Source organism: Triplophysa rosa, linkage group LG2, assembly GCF_024868665.1.
Source record: "Triplophysa rosa linkage group LG2, Trosa_1v2, whole genome shotgun sequence".
NCBI lineage: Eukaryota > Metazoa > Chordata > Actinopteri > Cypriniformes > Nemacheilidae > Triplophysa > Triplophysa rosa.
Window position 1 is genome coordinate 26,970,647 of NC_079891.1, and position 18,305 is coordinate 26,988,951.

Sequence of the window (18,305 nt, forward strand, 5' to 3'; positions counted from 1 at the left end):
TGTAAGAAAATCTTATTAAACCACAGACACCATTAAATGCTATTTCAAAACCAGATATGATCTAAAAGCCATTGTGCTAATCTATCACAGCAGTGTAACTTTAGCTTCTACATAAGCTCATAACAGATTGAGAAAGAGACAAAAGAAATAAGAGAAGTGTGGAAGAATAGAGTGAAGGGGGATGAGAGGAGGGATAATAGAGACATAGCAGGCTGTCAGATGCTGTTAGACAGCCATGAGGATGGAAATGATGGATGATCTCCCCCTGGACCACCGACCTCCCACTCCACTTCTGATGGCTACAATATGTCAGCATTTGTCAGGTTATAGCGAAACGCGCACAAGCACATTAACACTCCTTTTCTAGCTCGGCTGGAGTCTTAATGTAAAATGTTTCTTCTGTAAATAAGCTGATAAACACAAGTGGTCTGTGTTTATATGGTGAATGATTTGTAATGAAATGATGCTTCCGTGTTTGTTTGCACACTCTGAAAAAACGTGTGGATGTCGAGACAACATTGTCAAAACAGAGCTGTTTACTCACACGTGTTGCGGTGTGGGTGGATGTTTACGCGAGACTTAGACGAGCGCCACACTAACTGATGTTGATTGGCAGGTCACGCCCACCTGTAACTCACCTGCTGCGACACATGCCGCAGCTGTCGTCCTTGTCTCACCTGTCTCATGTCACCTCTGTCTGTCTCTCTGCACGCACGGTGATAATATGGCACACACATTTTTTACCGACCGAGTGTGTGTTATGAAAATGGAGGAAGTCTGTTCTGTATCTTCGGATGAGTTGACAGCGAGGGCCTGGGATAAAATGAGCGCATGTGAGAGTGGAAAAATCGGTTCCTGCTGTCAGGCGAATCTGTACGTCTGTGTAAACTTCTGAGAACTACACAGTCCCGGTGAAAAATACCATGCACCAGTTTCAGACGTACTCACACTCGCAAACACATGCAGTCACTTGAGTCGGCAGCTTATTTGTTACACAAGCTAGACTGAAAACGTTAATACATGGCATTTTAAGATAATATTCCACATACGTATATGTCCCAATTCGCATACCTCAACTATGCCCTATATGTTGTGCTGTTTATGGGAAAGTTCTGTTGCTTACATAATAATGCAATATAGCACAGATGCACACTTCAATCTACGGAATTTGTTTAGCAGATTTAGGATACGTTAATTCTAATCTGTATTATTAAAGTTGCCATTCTTCTACATCTCGTTTTGAACCATAAAATTGCAGGTTGCTTTACATACTCATCTGTGTGTTGAAGTCAAATGAAATCAGATTGACATTTCCCACTAAATCTGTCCTGGCAGCTCAAATTATTAATTATTATTCTATTATATATTATATATTGATATATGCTTATGTACTTTTATGTGTTGAATTTTGTTCATTTAGCCCAATTTTTTTTTACAGATTGCTGGTTGAAGTATAGACTGTATACAAATGTATGCAGTATATAACTGATAGTGTGACCGTTTTACTACTTGTAAATTATCTTAAAAAATTAAAATGTACTCATCCTCATTTTATTCCAAACCTGTATGACGTACTTTCTTCTGCAGAACACTAAGGAAGATATTCTGAAGAACCAAACAACATTGACCACCATTGACTAAGGACACAAAACCACTGAGGTCTTAAAATATCTTCTTTTGTGCTTCATAAAGAAAAAATGGTAACACTTTACAATAAGGTGCTGTTTTTTTAACAATTAGTTAATGCATTAGCTAACATGAACTAACAATGAAGAATACTTCTACAGCATTTATTAATATTAATTCATGTTAATTTCATCATTTACTAATACATTATTAAAATCAAACGTTGTCACTGTTGGACTGAATAACTGTATGGATGGACATGAACTAACATTGTCAAGAATTAATAAATGCTGAAAAACTAAATTGTTCATGTTAGCTAATGTACGCTATAATGCATTTACTAATGTTACCTAATAGCACCTTACTGTAAAGAGTTACCGAAAAAATATATCATACAGGGTTTGGAATATCATCAGGGTAAGTAAACAACAAAGTGATCCCTTTAATTTCATTCATTAGTAAGAGTTTAAAAATCTGTATAACTTTTTTCGTCCAGACTGATGAGAAAGATGGAGAGGGGGAAGCAGCTGTAAGGCAAAATAGGATAAACAACAGACAAGCATGTTTACACATCTGTGACAGTTTCGTTGTGTGGCCTAAAAACGTATCTTTATATTTTTAGATCTTTTCCTTCTTCTCTCTCTCTCTCTCTTCTCAGTCGCTGACCTCGTCACCTCCCCTGCATTAATCTGTTGTTGGTAATAAATCAAATCTGACAGAAAGGCTTGTGCCGCTGCGATTAAAATCGTTTGTTTAAATTCACAGACTTTTCACTCCTGCCATAATTCTGTGACAGCCCTGCATAGAGCGCTGGGTGGAGCCTCATGGGTAATTACTCTGCAGTTTGGAGCTCTCTATCTCTCTTCTCCGCTTTTCATTTTTCGTCCACTGAGAATCGCTCTTTTGTATTCTACTTTGGAGGGCAGAGAGCTAAAGGAGTTTTTGTAAAGTTCTAACCCTCAAAGACAAACCATCTTCTTTGATTTATTCAATGCACTTTTCCACATATGACAAAGACTTGGCCGACTGCAGTGCTTAGTTATTTCCTTTAAAGAACGTTTGGTTCTTGGGTAAGATTCGCAAGCCGCACTGCCTCCTTTTGCTCTTTTTGTCAGCTTGGTTGGCTTGTTCTCAATGCAGTGACCGTGATAGTCTTTGCCTGAAAAATTTCTGCTCCAGGATCTGCAGGGCGGAGATGGAAAGCAGATGCCCGATCTGACGACCAGGAGAGGAAACTTTTCATTCGCCTCAATCCGTCATCCAAGGAAAAAGAGCAAGAACGAGTAACGCCTGAACTCGGGTGCCTTGGTTTTCTCAAACTGACAGAGGCTTGAGCAGGCATATGCCACAAACACTCACACACACTGATGCATACGTGAAAATATTTGTTCTCTTTCTCCCTTATTAGTGGTTTTGTCCGTTTCAGTGCTCTCAAAGAGCTCCTGCACACTATCCAGACATAGTTGTTTCCACCACCCTCCACTTTGAATCTCCTTCGTTTCTTCAGATACAGTCTCTGTTTGTATCCACTCAGCCCAACCCACAGAGTTGTGGTGTCTCCGCTATAGAGCAAATGTGTGTCGGTGAAAGGAACAGGTCATGTGAGTAATGTACCTGACAGCTGAGAATCATTAATCACTGTCACACTTGAAAGAGAAGGAGGGGACGGCACACACACATACACAGACACAAGCCCCTTCAGATCGGGATGCCTTCCTGTTCTCCGAGTGGGCCTGCTTGCCCTTTTCACACTCATAATCCCTCTTATAAGATGGCTGTGTGTTTTTGTAGGTGTGTGTGACACTAATGGCCTGCTCTAGCTGTTTGACTTCACACACACTGAGCCCTCACGCAGCAGGCACCGAATTCATGACATGTCAACATGCCTTCACGGAGAGAGGAAAGAGAACAGTAAAGGGGGGTAATGATACACCCACTTTCTCTCCTTCCCACAATCCCTCTCTCCCACTCGCTTTTACTCAGAAATCCAGTTTCTGTTTTGCTGTTTTGATCTGAGTTCTCTCTCTCTGTTATTATATCTGCCTCCTCAGAGGACAGACAACCAGCTGCCTGTGTGTGTGTGTGTGTGTGTGTGTGTGTGTGTGTGTGTGTGTGTGTGTGTGTGTGGGAGAAGCTATTCAGTGTGTCATGACAGCCCTGGCAGGTCCCAGTGTAGTCGAACCGTCCCACCTCCACCCCCTGTCAGCTGATGAATATGTCACACTCCAGACTCCAGCGCTGATCGCGGTTCGGAAGAGCAAGCGCTCTTATGTTCTGATCTGATGTTGGGGATCAGGATCCGGAGGGGAATGTTATGGTGTTCCGTTGACACGCAGGGATGGAAATGAAGGTGACGGAAGGGCTTGAAGATCAAAATGTAAAGAGTGACACAAGTTCTTTAATGGTTTATTTCTAAACCAAGAGACATTTTTCTATATATTGTATAAAGGTGCTTGAATTAAAAGACAAAACGTTTTTGATGTTACATTATGGGATATGGGCAATTTAAAGTGCCAGTACACCCAAACATTTCTTTAAACATGCACATTTTGGTAAAATACAATACAATACAAAACAATATATCGAAACAAATAGCAAACTCAAAATAAGACATTTTGCACTTCTTTTTGTTCATTTTAGGTTCCCAGGTCATTCTACTGGATAAATGTCATTAGTTCCCTTTAAGTTCATCCACATTTTTTGAATAAAATACTATAGACCATTTTATAAGACATAAACGACACTCGTCCAGGACCCATTGCTATTTCAGTTTTGTTATTATTTTTTTATTTAACGTATGAAAGATATCTGTTTGATATTACAATTGGTTTTATTTTGTTCAATCGTTTGTGTAATGTGTAAAAAACTGAGACAGGAAGTACTTCTGAAACTTAAGTTCACGCCTTGCAAAATGGTCTATAGGTGTAGTTCATCAGGTTACTTAAAAAGTTTTACCAATGGGAGATAAAGGCATTTTTTATTCTAACTGAACCATTTTAGTGTGTGTACACAGTTGAAACCCAAAAGAGACATATTTAAAAGCCTGTTTGTTTTGGTTTGAGCAGCGGTCTGATTCAGAGACTCTTAATGAGAAATAATAACCGAGAAAGAGAGCTAAATACAGAATAAATGTTTATGTTTGGGTCACACTCTCCGCGGTGGGCTTGATTGGACATGAAACAGGCTTGCAGAATAAGCACACACCTCTATCCTGAATCAGCTTCACTTTTTGGTCCCATAGCCACAGTGTGATTTTCCATGTTAGGTTTGGAATGGTACCTCTGAACCAGCACAGGGCGTGTGGTGGATAGGCAACGTTTACTGAGTGCGTGTCTGGAAGCTCCGATGACCTCGAGGTTTGCATGTGTGTGGCGGTGGGGCAGACGGATTGATGGGTGGTCTTCTGGACAGATAACACACACAGACACACATGTTTAGTTATGGTGGTCTCCGCCACATTAGAGTTATTATTCTCTCATTTCAGTGATTTTCAGCTTAATGTAGAGTTTGACAAATTGTGAGGGAAAACAGGATTCAGAGGTTTCATGGCTTTTGGATTTTTTTTTTTCTTGTGGTTTTGATCAAGCAGCTTTGGTACAGTATATACTTTACAGTTTTATGGATAAATATAGCACATAATTGCAGCAAGGTTCCTGTAGTTCAACTGAGAGAACATTGCGTTACACACTACACAGAAATATTTGATTAAATATTCTATTAAATCTATTTATTAAAGGTCCAGTGTATGGAATTTAGCGGCATCTAGCGGTGAGGTTGCGAATTGCAAGCAACGGCTCACTCCACCCCTTCCTTTTCGAAGCACTACAAAGGCTGACACAGAACTAAGATGTCGTCATGTTTTCACTTCTTTGCAAAAGTAGATAACGTATTTACAAAACTCGCTCTGTAGAGCAGTTTGTCCATTTAGGGCTACTGTAGAAACAACATAGCGAATTCCATGTAAGGGGACCCACGGTGTATGTGGATAGAAATAGGTAATAAAAACATAATGCTTCATTATGTAAGGTCTTTATACACCTCTGGAGACATAGTTATGTACTGTACAGTATATTATATTGCATTTCTGTCAATAGATCTTCTGAAAATTAATAATTAATATAAATAAAGAAATGTATGTATGGGCAATTCCAGTGTCATGGATGTGACATTTGCAGTCAAAACTTGAAACATCAACTCTCCTAAAACCACCTGAACCATATGTTAATATTTTCAAAGTCCTGACAACAAAAGACATCAGTATATACATATTTTCTATTTGAAAAAAAAAGAAAATAAATGTGACAAAAAAGACTTTTTGAGAGACAACACACTTTGTAGGATTTCTGTGAATTTAAATGCTTTTTTCATGGTAATGGAATTGCCTATATATATGAAAAATAAATATACTGTATTTATTAAATTTCATTTTTTCTTTATGCCATTGAGTAGTTGCAAGGCTAGTATTATGTTTCTTAGATACAGCTAGGACAAAACCATCAAGTTGCTTCTACTATATAAAAATGGGCACAATTGCCCCCATTTTACGCCCATTCCCATCCAGCGTCCCCGCAGGAATCACCTTGAAAGTAAACATACCACAATTTCAAGCAATTTTCACACCGATTCCTCAAATCAACATTGATTTTTGGCAAGAACGGAGGAACTGACAGTGGATCAAAACAAACCATAACAGTGTTTGCCCCTGGGGCGTTCTCCCACACTCTCTAACTGTATACCGGTCTGACCACTGTTTAAATCCACATGATGCAACGAGACTCCCTTCCACAGCAACCCTTCCCTGCTCACCTCTGTATTCGTGTGCAATTGGTCAGTGTAACGCACCCACACACGCATCTTGCTGTGTCAATCACTTCCTGTATCTCGTGGCGTAGTCCCGGCCAGATACGCGCGCACACACACCTGCCGTGCCAGTCCCTCTTTCTCCTCCATTCTGTAGATCTGGCCAATTACAGGCCTTATCTGTGAGTGAGAATAATGAGGTTACACACTGAGCAAATTCTATCATGTCTCTGTAATGAGATTTGGGTTGAGCTGCGTTGCCGCTGCGGACGGGGTGGAGGACAGACACACTCACGCTCATGGCACGTTATCTGCTCCCCATCTCTCCGCCTGACATTCCAGGAAATTGCATTCCAGTGAAGGAGGGAGCAGAGGAGTCAGTCACAGCGTCACACACACTCCCAAAGACACACATACTACCTTTGCCTTTCTCTCTCTCTCTCTCTCTGTTCTCTGACAGGCTTTTTGATTTATGACTCCAATTCCCTGGTGCAGATGCAGCCCGCACTCATAACCGTGTATATGTATTTTATTTTGCTGCCCTCTCCTTGCCTCAACTCCTGTGCTTTCACATTCTCCCGCACCGCCTGATTGATTATCCCATCCGCACTGTCTACTGTGTTTCTCATCTTTCAGAAGTATAATCTCTCCCAACAGCACAGAGAGAAAGAGACCGACAGAAAGAAAGAGAGACTCGGAGCCCAGAATGTAAAGCACCCATATTAGTTTAAGTTCTGCTTCAATCTGGAAGAATTCCAAGCCGGCTGAATGAATGAATTGTGCAGGACTCTATGAAAAGGTTTTTCAAAGTGAGTTTCTGTCTTGAGATGGAGTTTATAGAGTTGACATGTTCGATGGTGGCTGCGGTGTACTGAGAGACTTGATGACTGTGGAAATCATTCTTTGTCTCGGTCTGCATACAACAGTGACTGAGATTCATTTCATGACATGGCACATTGTGTTACATTTTCCACAATAATTTGTGATTGTAATTTATCAGAAACTCTCAAAACTGGCCATGTAAATTGGCAGTCATTTCTTGTATTTTAAAGGGATAGTTCACCCCAAAATGAAAATTTTATGGCTCCTAGTGTTATTAAACTTTGCTGAAGTGTAGGAGAAAAAGCACAGCTATTCCGAATCTGGTGTCTATTTGTACTGTATATGGTTGTAATAATTCTTTGTCCGTTTAATCACAGACTTCAGAAGTGTCTTCATTTACTACTGTGAAGTGGCCTTTTCAATGACGTTAACCTCAGAGGATGAGCTGAGGACACACCCATGCTACAGCCACAGAAATTCCTGTGGCGCTGTTGCTTTTACAGCTCGTTCAAATCGAGGTTAGCAGCTATGGCGCTAACGCAGGGTTTCTCATGGTTTGGTGTATAGTTAGCATGTCATTAGCGTTCAGAATTGCACCGGGCGGTTTTTAAATGTTGACGTTGGGCATGGAGTAAGACAGCAAATATTGACATCCCTCAAAATAGATGAGCAGGTGACTGGAGAAGACATCAGAGACTATATGTGCTAGCAATTACAGTAGAGGTCACGAAAAACACAATTAAAGTGATAGTTCACCCCAAAATAAAACTCCTGCCATCATTTACTCACCCTCATTTCAAACCTTTACGAATTTCTTTCTTCTGCGGAACACAAAAGAAGATATTTTGAAGAATGTTGTTAACTGGCCCCCGTTCACTTGCATTGGTTCTGTGTCCATACAATAGAAATGAATGGGGGCCAGTGCTGTTCGGTTACCAACTTTCTTAAAAATATCCTTTTTTTTGTCCTGTGGAAGAAAGAAAGTCATACAGGTTTGAAATGACAAGAGGGTGAGTAAATGATGACAGAATTTTCATTTTGGGTAAACTATCACTTTAACTGCCAGAACGTGTTGTAATAAATTGTTCTCAGATTTGTTAACCTAGCGACGTCACAAGAAATGCCTCTCAAGATAATGATGTTGCTTCTATCCCAACCAGAAATTAGCATAACAGTAAACACATGTCGCATGTGTTTGTGTGTCTCAAGACATTTTAAAAACTTCTCTTCATTACGTCCATTGCGCCCACCTTAAGTCTAAGCCATGCTAATTATCAAAAGTGTTTCTAACCTTCTCACCCTATATTCTGACAGATTTATAGAAGGTAAATTCAATAACATGTTGTGGAATTGCTAAATGATATGCTATAAAGCAAGCAAAACAAAGTGTAGACCACTTTAATGTCGCTCTGTGGCTTTTTCATGTTGACTTTGCTATTGTAGAACATTTTCAAATATTGTTGCATACTTGAAATATTCTAAATCTCAAGATAGGTCTTTATTTTCATTTCTGTAAGTAATCTTGAACTTGCTTTTTCTTTGTGGTGTTTGCTTAGCTATTGCTCAGAGTTAGTTAGATTTTTTTGTTTAGCCAGAGAAATGTTTATTTCAGTCTTTTTTCACACCGGTATTAAAAGGTCTTCAGATATCTTTTATTAAAGACTTTAAAAAGATAGTTCACCCAAATATAAGTTCGTGTCGATGCTGGATTTGCAGAGAGACTGAGATTAATAAGCAATGCTGCGCCGTCAATATTGAATCCGACCAGAATCTTATGTGAGTAAAAATAAATGTACGATGTGTCACTATTGCTTTTTTAGAGATCGCTTTATATGTCCTGATTATGTGTAACCTACATGTCTAACCAAGTTTACAGAAGGCTAACTAAGCACATAGCTTGTCAAACAGACACACAGAAATGTACATCACATGTTACACTGCTGTCTTTTGGAACTGTTATCCAATCATAGCAGTGGGTGTTTACTTCCAAGTCTTCAATGCGGCCCGCCCATAAAAACCGAGTGTTTCTTGAGCCGGCCTCAAAACCAGGGTAGAAAATAGCCTTTTACTTATTTATTTTGATGTTTTTGAATGTAAAAATCACGTGAACGTCATAAGTAGACCTCAGACAACAGTATAAAATAATAAAAAAGGCGAGTTCATGACACCTTTAAAGTCTGGAACTTATTAGATATAGAGTGAGTTACGTTCATTTTTATTACAGTAGCGCACATATCAGATAAGCAGACTAACGAGACACCTCAACAAATTAGCTTATTCTGAAATCTAAATACAGGCTGTATAATGTTCTTTAAGTCATGAAGCTTTATTTCTAAACATTTACACATGTGCCATTACATGCAATACACACTCACCTTCTATTCATTGATTTCTATATGTCGCTATTCTGCCCAAAATAGACATAAACATTGGAAAAACATCAGAAGTAACAATTAATTTAAAGACAAATTTGAACTAAAAATTATCGCGCGTCTTACAAGCTGAAAAACGGGTTATTTTAGATCGTCATTTTGACTGTAAGTCAATGGTGCTCTCTGTCAGTTGGGCATACCAGACTGAGGCAGTACAGGAAAACCTTGTTAGTTGCGTTTATTCTGAAAACTTTATAACCATTTTTAAAAAAGCGCAACAGATTGGTTTTCCACTCTAATAATGTTGTGGGGCTTTAAGATATTAAAGAACTGCTGAGGGGGCAGTGGTTTACGACGTGTAGGATAAAATGGAAGTATTTAAATGTTTTTCTACTCCTCTTTCTTTATGCATCCCCTCCACTCCTTTCCACCCTCGTAACAAATCTCTCCCTCTCTCAGCGGTCTCTCGTGGTCTGTGCAGGCAGCAGTATTGATAGGGTAATTCAGGCATGATGAACGACCCGATAATCACGAGACGTCTGAAATAAATCACACTTTGATCAATACACACACACGCACGCACAGATCATTACCCTGCTGTAACGCATCCTCTATTATAGCAGCTCATGCACATGCATGCACACACAGGACGGAGCGGAGGGGGAAATGAAAATATTGTGTTTCTGTAATGTAGAGGCAGAGATTGATGAGGGGTTTGGTGCTCTGACCGTTCCACAGACAAAGATGGAGATCAAGGACTTTGCCCAGTATCTTACGAAAACTCTTAAATCTTACCAAGGCTGGTTCGGGTAAAGGCCGTCATGCGTCAAGTACAAAATGGCTCTGGAGTATTGCGTGTCATTTGTGCGAAGCCGGAGGAAGTATTTTGCAATTCCATCTTAATGTTGTCTCTGTTGCCCTCTACTTATCCGTCTGACTCATAGTATTAGTGACACAGAAAAAAAGGCAAACAGCCACCCACCCTGTCTGGAAAAATACATGTGATAAATTAAATACAGAATTAAAATATAGCTCAATAACAGCAACTATAAATATGACCAAGAAAGATAAACAACTTCACTCAAAAATGAAAAATCTGTCATCTTTAATTCACCCTCATGTTATACCAAACTAGTATATGACTCTTTCTTCTGTGGAACGCAAAAGAAGATATTTTGAGAAATGTCTTTGTGGTTTTGTGTGTATACAATGGAAGTCAATGGAGGCCAATGTTGTTCGGTTACCAACGTTCTTCAAAATAAGAAGAGTTTGGTTCCAAAATGAGAACACAGTTTTTAAAAAAATTCTAAAATCATGTTTTGTATTATGTTATCATGTTTTAATTGTGTTTTATTGTGTTAGTTAGCTGTATTTTTTTGTTATTATGGCTTAAATCAAAACAAACCAACTGCAGTTTGATTGATATTAATTGGAATGCACAATAAAAAAAATCTCATTTTGGACCAAACTCTTCATATATAGTTTATATATAAATATATATTTTACCACAAAATGTTGCTCTAAACCTCCAGATGGTTTGGAATACTGTACTCCAAAATATATTTTAATAGTGTTTGTCTTGTCTTTTAGGAGCAACGGTCACTATCCACTTTCATTGTATGGAAAAGAGACACCAGTACATTCTTCAGCATTATTCGTGTCCCATGAAAGAAATGCCACGCAGTTTCGGAATGACGTGAGGGTGAGTAAATCATGACAGAATTTTTATTTCTGGGTGAACTATTTCTTTAACATTCTGTCAGCTTTATATGATGAAGGAAAGCGAGACAGGAGAGACAAGACGACGGGAAAAGGGAAACAAGTACAGAGAAAGGTAAGGCAGCATGAATACAGAGCAGAGAAAACAGAAAAAGCGAGAGGGGCTTTGTCATGCTGAATGTAATAAGCAGTAGGTAGTGTGTCTTATGGAAGGTGATTTATGGGGCCTGTCCTGAGCCAGCCAGCACTTTGTCTCCTCTAGCATGGAGGATGAATGGGCTGCTGTCAACCCAGCCAGAACACCCCTCCTCCTTACCCCCCCCCCCTCTCTTTGTCACTGCCTCTCTCGCTTTCTATCTCTTTCTCAGTCTCTGGTTTTCTCCTCTAGTTTCTAGCTTTTAGAGGTTGCTGATCAACCCTGTTTCCTCCTGCTGTCTCACACGTAAACGATCCCTGTCACCTGAAAAAATCGACTAATCTAAAATAGTTTGACCCCTATCATGTAATGACTGATGTCACTGTTGAAATACTGATAGGCATATTAAATGCATCAGTCATTAGTGTAATCCCCTCCATCATCAGAGCCCCTGGAGTATGGCAGGAATGCTAATCCATGGCAGCTGATCAGCTGTTCTCATTTAAACAGTTTCCTCTGTGAGCCGGCAGTTATCTCCTGACCTGTCATTGACCGCCGCTCTAATCCTACAGAGACTCCTCGCTGACATGACGAAAAATAGCAAGGTCTCAGTTAAACAGTAACTTTTTATTTCTTTGCTTTCTTTTTTGCCTTCTATTTTTTTCCGGCACAATGTGGAATGATTATCCCACTGCCAACAACCAGACAGGAAAGAACCCATGAAAGCACAGTTTTATATCATAACTTGACGTATTTCCTGTTAAAACAGGAAGTTTGGGGTTAGCTAATACGTTTTGGTAACATCATAGTCATAAAAACTTTATTTGCAGGGGGAGGGACATTCTTATTTCAGAAAGCATTGGATTGGACAATATTCTGAGCAGTGCAGTATGACTCGGGCTTCTTTTTCCAATTCATTTAAGTAATTCATTTTGATCCGTTGCCCTTGAAACCAAAGCAAATTTCTGCTATATGTGAAGTGTTTGTCAACTTTCAGACTAGCATTTACATTGCTTCAAAACTAACAGCCATAGACTTAAAAGCATGTCACATCTGCTTGTGTGTTTGTTGCGTCGACTTGCTTGAGTAGGCGTGTTTTGGTGTCAATAAATCTGCGTGTGCATTTGGTCTCCCTACGATCATTTGTATTTCACAGTATGCATTCTCAGCTCTTCTGTTGACTGCAAGTTTGTCTGTGTGTGTGTGTGTGTGTGTGTGTGTGTGTGTGGGTGGGTGGGTGTTCGCAGAAGCAGATGGCATATTAATAGTGTAAAATATGATCTGCAGGAACCCAATATGCTTGCATGCTTGTGTTTATGGAAATCACAGTGCACCATGGGAATAAATAATTACCTTTCTGCTAGTCCAAGCCACGAGCAAACGGGGAGATAACTTAAAACAATAATTATAACAACAATCAACTACATATCATATTTTTCTACCTAACTCAATCAGGTTTACCGGTGCTGCGCAAGACCAACTCATTCTCCTTGTCAGATAGAGGGCAGCGTTGCTAAAACCAAACGTCTATTCCCACGGCCTCCCTGTCGCTCCTGTTCCATCTCTCCCATCTGCTGAGGATCTAATGCATGATTAGACCCGACAGGAGAGAAACAAAAGGAGAGGGGAAGCTAACAGAAGGAGGCACAACAATTAGCACACAAGCAAGGTGAGTGTTTATCTGCTCTTTCTGTCACTCGTACACCCCCCCCCACCTCCCTTGTGTCAGGCGGCCCTGCCTGATCGCTGATGAATAATCCAAGAGCTATTGAGTCAATCCAATAAACATGATCCATCATAACAGCTACATTAAGACATGCAGATTTAATTGCTTGGCTTTTGCAGATAATGTAGTTTATGAAAGACTAATGAGAACAGACTATTTTCATGCACTGAGAGTGAATATTTATGGAGTGTTTGGAGAAATGAAAAGGAAGAGTTGGAGGAGAAATGCAATATACTACTGCAATATTAAAAAACCTTGTTCATCTCCACTATACGTGTGTGTACGTGTGTCTTGAAGACACTTAGAAAACTTGAAGTCCCGCTGCATTCCATAATTTTCTTTAAGCATTAAAACAGCATACGTACAAGTTTTTGTCCTGTGATAATAATTTCGTCATGCCTTAAAGTGGCTTGGATGTAACTCTACTCTCTTGCTTCATTAAGTATATGCAGATTCATGAATATGCAAATTATTCCCCGCCTCCACTCAGTGGCGGGAGCTCGGACCATTGATTATAGGTACATAGATGCCTCATTCGACGCGTGTGCGGCGCATGCTCGTGTTGCAGAAGGAGCGATTGTTTTAGTGCAGAGTCTAGGCGCCATCCTTGCATATCTATGGCTCAAATCCGTTAACGTGATTGGTTACAGGGTTATGATGACATAAACCAGTTTCAAACTGTCTTTGGTATACTGTCTTATGGAGAAAATACTTGCCAATGGTTTAAAAGGATGAATTTGCACAGGGTTTATCTTAAAACATATTAAAAACACCACACAGACATGTAAACAACATTAAAACTTGATTTCACAACAAGGGGACTTTAAGCACAGGCGACATCTTCAAAGTATCTTCTTTTGTGTTCCTCAGAAGAGTCATATACAGGTTTTCAACCGCATGAGGGTAAATATATGATGAGAGAATTTTTTATTTTCGGGTGAACTATTCCTTTAACCTTGATTTGATGCTGTTGCTAGTCGGAGACGGGTGTTATTGGTATTTGATTGGACATTTTAATGCAAGATGACTTTATAGTAGATTTGGTTAGGGTGGGACAGGTTGACAGAGACTGTAAATTGTATGTGTGTATGTACTGAATTTTAATTATTTAAACTTTCAGAAGTATACTGGCACACAGCCTCACACCTTAAGGATGTGGAATAACAGCAACAAAACTTCAATTCTGACTTCATGGTGTCTTTCAAGTAAATGGTCATTTTATGCTCTACCTTGGACATACATTAATAAAAGTTGGCTCACTGTTCTTTGATAAATGACACACGCCGCCCTCTGTGATCTCAAGTGGATACCCCATGTACTGTTTTACCGAGCAATCATCGAAGGCCATTAAATCAAGTGAGTGTCCATAGAGACAGGAAATTGAGGAGGGGATTACGATCTTTGCATGATGAGGAGGGGCAAGATTTATGTGTCATTTACTGAGCCGAAGATTGTAAAACTTAATTACAGAAAGTTCCCTCGTGCACACACACACGTAGAGCCCTGACTCACCAGGCAAAGTTCATCTATCCACACCCTCTCTTGCATTCTCTCCATTCTCATTCTTTTCATCCCCCATCCATCCATCCATCTCTCCACTGGCACCAAAAAGCTCAACCCTGGGGAAACAATGACCAAATGAATCAACAAAAGTAGAAATGAAAGCAGTTGTAACAAGCAGGGCACTTCTTTGGGTCTGTTTAAAGAAATAGTTTACCAAACCATTTTTATTCTGTAATTATTTACTCACCCGCATGTTGTTTTAAACCTGCATGACCTTTTCAACCTTCTGTGTGGCTTTCTATTTAAAGTTTCCAATGCAATTGAAATCAGCCATAACAATCCTTTTGGATTTTATTGGATGTAATTTATTTAAGCAATTTATTTAATGCATTTACCAACAGTATCTATAAGATGCAGGCGTTCTTTAATGCAAGAATGGTGAATTTTAAAGACAAAATCGATATGTAATGGTCCTTTACACTTTAATAGGGTATTGCATTTTTTACAAAAGCAATGAAGGCAATATACCAGTAAGCTAAGAAAAAAATAGTCAAGTATCCCTTATTTTCCTTAGGATAAACTGAGAGTATTCCGTGCTAAAGTTGGCAACCCTAGTTGAGTACATGTCAACATTTTTTGGCATCTTTTTTTAAAGCTTGAAAGCTCTAATTCAGCTCTATAATTCATTATTATTGCACCGAAAAGAACAACCAGTACAATTGTTAAAAATGTTGTATTCCACAACGGAAAAACATCATACAGGTCTGGAACGACGTGAGAGCATAAATGATGAATTTTGACAGGATTTTTATTTTTGGGTGAACTAATCCTCTAATGTTTTAAAACTTCCACAAAAGTTGGGAGCGAAAGCATTTCACGAGAGCTCTGAAATGAAGAGAAATTGTTCCCAAAAACCTGTCAGCTTGACAAATGTAAAGAGCTTACTCAAGGTGTATATAAAAACTTGAGTAAGCTCTTTAGATGAACAGCGTGCCCGGAACCTTTGCACCAGGCCTAATTACTCTAGTAGCTGTGAGGAAAAGGGCGGCCCGTTCTATTCATCCTGCCCAGTCTGAAAAAACTTACACCAGATGTTTCTGAAAGGGGGATCTCTTTTCTTCTCTGCCCTCCTTTTCCCTCTTCTTTTCATGAGTCGGGGACTAACTTTTTGACCTCCCCTGCTTTCTCCTACAGGTCTTGTTTGTGAGGGTCAGGGAGAGGTGGTGAGGTTATAGTGAGGTCGGCACATTCAATGCAGCACCAACTGCCCCTCCCTCCCTCTTCTGTGTCACATCCATCTCTCCTCTCGTCTCTCTCCTCCCCCTGTTCCTTCAGACAGCTCTGAAGAGCCACAGATGCCGGTCCCCTCTGTTTTCAGCAATTCGTCTTCAGGAGGGGCGACACACAGAGGCTTGTCGGACGGAGAGGATGAAATACGGCTCCCTCTACCTTCCCTCACAATACGGCCAAACAATAAACACTGCTTGTGTACACATATCATGGCAGGCTAATGTGGCCATAAATACCGATACAGACACTCCCTCTCGTAATGTCTCTCTTTCCTAAATGCAGACACACAAACATCACAGAAATCACAGTATGTAGTTGTTATATTGGCTGTTATGTGCCATTCATGTGCCAATTTTGATTTATTTTGCCTATAAATGTCACGGGGCGTACATTGAAAACATAATTCTGTGACTGAACTTGTTTGAATTGTGGGTTTGACACAGGGTTAGTTTTCACAGAAATGAAAATATCATTGTTTACACTGACTTACTCCAAACCTGTATGACGTTTTATCTTCCATGGGTAAAGAAATGTTAAAGAATTTTAGCACTGATCTTTTAACAAACAATGAAAGTGAATGAATGTGGTGTGGATGTTGTGTTTCTTAGACCAGTAGTTCTCAAACTGGGGGCCGTGGCCCCTGGAGAGGCCCCGAGATGGATCCAGGGGGGGCACAGATTTTGTGGCATTTTATGAAATATAGAAATTGATCATAGATTTTATGCAATCAAACATCAGAAAAATAAGACCACCAGACAAAAGAATTGATGTTTCAGCATTGTATAACCGAATATGTTTTTGTTTAAATAAAAATGTTAAATTTAAGATTATAAGTCTTTATTTGGGGGGCCGCAAAGCGATGCACTCTACACAAAGGGGGCCTTACAACAAAAAAGTTTGATAACCACTGTCTTAGACGGCATTTATACTAGTGTGTTTTCTTTTAAAACGCTTGGTTATGCCTGGTGTTTTCGACCCCCCGAAAACGGAGACTTTTGGAAAGCTGCAGACCCCTTTAAGCTTGAAAACTCCGGGGTTGCGTTTCTGTGTAAACGGACAAAAACTGAGACTTTAGAATACGCAGGCGTGGTTGCCCACATTCGCTTACTGATTGGGTCATCTGGATCATTGTGTTTGCTTCCCTGATTCGTTAAGCCCCTGTCATATGAGCCATTACGCTACCTGAAGGCGACAATGACCAGCCTCGCAACGACCGTGTAAACAACAGGCTTGTTTGTAGTGGTAGCGAGATGAAGCCTCATGAAGCTTTGAAGCTTTTTAGCCAAGTGGTTCACAAAAGGGTTCATTTCTCGAGGCTTCATTTTCTCACAATACCATCTGGTGGCCAAAGAGTGTAAAACAAGCAGATACTTTACAGATGTGCCTGATGTGGTCTGTGATACACTGTATTTTGCGCCAGTTAAGGCTAAGATATAACGGTGAAGAAAAAAAATCAATTTCCACATAGACTAATCTATTTATATGAATATAATGTGTATTTTCTGGTGGTATATAATATAATTATTGTATAACATAACTGTGTAATTAACTTATTGGCTTGAAATAAATGTGTGTAAATCAATTATTTGGTCATAATAGGCAGAAGGGGAAATATTATTATTCTAAAACTGGAAAGTGTCTGAGTTTAACTGGGCAGAGGGCAGTGAATGTGCTTGTGGTACTTGGTTTATATAGCTGTCAAAATGTCGCGTCAAGATTCGAACCGCTTACAGAACCACTCAGTCAGGAGCGAGGCTTCAGACATCATCTATGACGTCATACAAGCCTCGATACACGCTTCACTGAAAGCTTCCAGGATTTCTCGACACATGCTCCGAAGCCTCGGCTCAGAACGTAACATCACTACTTGTTTGACTTCAAGCTGCGCTGCGTACACGGATCGACACGGTCACATAACAGCAACGCGAGAGAGAATCGAGAATTGTATGCTTTTAAATCGTCCTCTCAGTACTGCAATGTCATCCGTCGTTCGGTCTGCGTGGCGCCGGATGAAATCAAACCTAATATGGATTACCTCATCTAATGTTATCCACGCGAAGACATCCTTCGCCATCATGTTCATTTTCGGTGTTGGGGGTAACGCGTTACAAGTAACGTGTGTTACGTAATCAGATTACTTTTTAAAGTAACGAATAATGTAACGCAGTTACTTTATACATTTACATATCAATACTCGAGTTACTTTGTTTTTCAAGTAACTCGAGTTACTTTTCAGTCTAATCATTGATTTATATGAACATTTTTTAAACTGCAGAAGTGAAATTCTGAATTAAAAGTGTAGACATGATCG

The 18,305-nt window shown here is 39.7% G+C and overlaps 2 long non-coding RNA genes across 2 annotated transcripts; one reads left to right on the forward strand and one right to left on the reverse strand.

The window, feature by feature from the left end:
* Positions 1-4,050: 4,050 nt before the first annotated feature.
* On the reverse strand, positions 4,051-6,833 carry LOC130566183 (uncharacterized). The gene is made up of 3 exons (XR_008964434.1): positions 6,722-6,833; positions 6,433-6,606; positions 4,051-5,029 (listed from the first exon to the last, which is right to left on the reverse strand). It is a non-coding gene; the product is annotated as an uncharacterized LOC130566183 (long non-coding RNA).
* Positions 6,834-11,232: 4,399 nt separating this feature from the next.
* Positions 11,233-16,871, forward strand: LOC130566193 (uncharacterized). Its single transcript, XR_008964437.1, has 3 exons — positions 11,233-11,454; positions 12,931-13,144; positions 15,899-16,871. It is a non-coding gene; the product is annotated as an uncharacterized LOC130566193 (long non-coding RNA).
* Positions 16,872-18,305: the final 1,434 nt, after the last annotated feature.